Here is a 2,532-nt window from a genome sequence, read left to right as displayed (position 1 = left end):
CCATCATAAAGCCCTGACCTCAACCCTATAGAATATTTGTGGGCAGAACTGAAAAAGTGTGTGCGAGCAAGGAGGCCTACAAACCTGACTTAGTTACACCAGGAATGGGCCAAAATTCACCCAACTTATTGTGGGAAGCTTGTGGAAGGCTCCCCGAAACGTTTGACTGAAGTTAAACAATGTAAAGGCAATGCTACCAAATACTAATTGAGTGTATGTAAACTTCTGACCCGCTGGGAATGTGATGAAAGAAATACAAGCTGAAATAAATCATTCTCTCTACTATTATTCTGACATTTCACATTCTTAAAATAAAGTGGTGATCCCAACTGATCTAAAACAGGGAATTTTCCCGAGGATTAAATGTCAGGAATGATGAAAAACTGAGTTTAAATGTATTTGGCTAAGGTGTATGTAAACTTCAGACTTCCGTATATGTGTGTAGATGTAGGAAACACTGAGAAACTACGAGAATGGAAAGGTTTAGAACGTTTGTGAAACATCACAGTTGAAAAATATACAGCAATTAGAAATAAACAAATGATGGTTTTCAGACAGTAGATGGGAGGGGTTGAGGGGAGCTGAAGGGTGGGATTGGATGGTTTTCAGATATACAGTAGATGGGAGGGGTTGAGGTGAGCTGAACGGTGGGATTGGATGGTTTTCATACAGTAGATGGGAGGGGTTGAGGGGAGCTGAAGGGTGGGATTGGATGGTTTTCAGATATACAGTAGATGGGAGGGGTTGAGGTGAGCTGAAGGGTGGGATTGGATGGTTTTCAGACAGTAGATGGGAGGGGTTGAGGGGAGCTGAAGGGTGGGATTGGATGGTTTTCAGATATACAGTAGATGGGAGGGGTTGAGGTGAGCTGAACGGTGGGATTGGATGGTTTTCATACAGTAGATGGGAGGGGTTGAGGGGAGCTGAAGGGTGGGATTGGATGGTTTTCAGACAGTAGATGGAAGGGGTTGAGGGGAGCTGAAGGGTGGGATTGGATAGTTAAGAACAATATAACAATATGGATGAAACTGAAACATATTCTACAAGAACCAATATCACTCCCTTAAAATAAAAACCTATGAAATAATCCTTAGATAGCTTCCAGAATTCACCAATAACTTGGTCTACATGGAAAACTAAAGGCATATAAACTGTAAATGACTAGTTAACAGCAAATACATGTATTTCCTTGAATTAAAATAATTAAAAAACACATTTATTAAGTACATGCGATTTAAACGTTTCATATCACAAAAACGTGAAATCTTTTGGACATCAGAGGAACGATGTGTAACGATGTTCGTCTGAGGAAGAAGGAGCAGACCAAAGCGCAGTGTGGCACGTGTTCATATTTCCTTTAATTAACTCAACAATAAATAATACAAAAGAACAAGAGAATAAATGAAAAGCGAAACAGTCCCGTATGGTGCAAACACTGAAAAGGAAAACAACTACCCACAACCTATAGTGGGAAAACAGGCTGCCTAAGTATGGCTCTCAATCAGAGACAATGACTACCCACAACTAACAGGGGAAAACAGGCTGCCTAAGTATGGTTCTCAATCAGAGACAACAACTACCCACAACTAACAGGGGGAAAACAGGCTGCCTAAGTATGGTTCTCAATCAGAGACAACAACTACCCACAACTAACAGGGGGAAAACAGGCTGCCTAAGTATGGTTCTCAATCAGAGACAACAACTACCCACAACCTATAGTGGGAAAACAGGCTGCCTAAGTATGGTTCTCAATCAGAGACAATGACTACCCACAACTAACAGGGGGAAACAGGCTGCCTAAGTATGGTTCTCAATCAGAGACAACAACTACCCACAACTAACAGGGGGAAAACAGGCTGCCTAAGTATGGTTCTCAATCAGAGACAACAACTACCCACAACTAACAGGGGGAAAACAGGCTGCCTAAGTATGGTTCTCAATCAGAGACAACAACTACCCACAACCTAACAGGGGGAAAACAGGCTGCCTAAGTATGGTTCTCAATCAGAGACAATGACTACCCACAACTAACAGGGGGAAACAGGCTGCCTAAGTATGGTTCTCAATCAGAGACAACAACTACCCACAACTAACAGGGGGAAAACAGGCTGCCTAAGTATGGTTCTCAATCAGAGACAACAACTACCCACAACTAACAGGGGGGAAACAGGCTGCCTAAGTATGGTTCTCAATCAGAGACAACAACTACCCACAACTAACAGGGGGAAAACAGGCTGCCTAAGTATGGTTCTCAATCAGAGACAACAACTGCCCACAACCTATAGTGGGAAAACAGGCTGCCTAAGTATGGTTCTCAATCAGAGACAATGACTAACCACAACCCATAGTGGGAAAACAGGCTGCCTAAGTATGGTTCTCAATCAGAGACAACAACTACCCACAACCCATAGTGGGAAAACAGGCTGCCTAAGTATGGTTCTCAATCAGAGACAATGACTACCCACAACCCATAGTGGGAAAACAGGCTGCCTAAGTATGGTTCTCAATCAGAGACAACAACTACCCACAACC

General features: G+C 42.7%; 1 long non-coding RNA gene across 2 annotated transcripts; it reads right to left on the bottom strand.

Moving 5' to 3' along the window:
* Positions 1 to 1,536: 1,536 nt before the first annotated feature.
* LOC127910509 (uncharacterized) lies at positions 1,537 to 2,269 on the bottom strand. 2 transcript variants are annotated; one of them, XR_008075143.1, is made up of 3 exons: positions 2,217 to 2,269; positions 1,839 to 1,964; positions 1,537 to 1,713 (listed from the first exon to the last, which is right to left on the bottom strand). It is a non-coding gene; the product is annotated as an uncharacterized LOC127910509 (long non-coding RNA). The 2 variants fall into 2 exon arrangements; XR_008075142.1 differs by lacking the exon at positions 2,217 to 2,269 and adding an exon at positions 2,091 to 2,198.
* Positions 2,270 to 2,532: the final 263 nt, after the last annotated feature.

The sequence above is a fragment of the Oncorhynchus keta genome, chromosome 21, assembly GCF_023373465.1.
Source record: "Oncorhynchus keta strain PuntledgeMale-10-30-2019 chromosome 21, Oket_V2, whole genome shotgun sequence".
NCBI lineage: Eukaryota > Metazoa > Chordata > Actinopteri > Salmoniformes > Salmonidae > Oncorhynchus > Oncorhynchus keta.
Note: the sequence above shows the minus strand (reverse complement) of the source record. Positions and strands in the feature narration are given on the sequence as shown.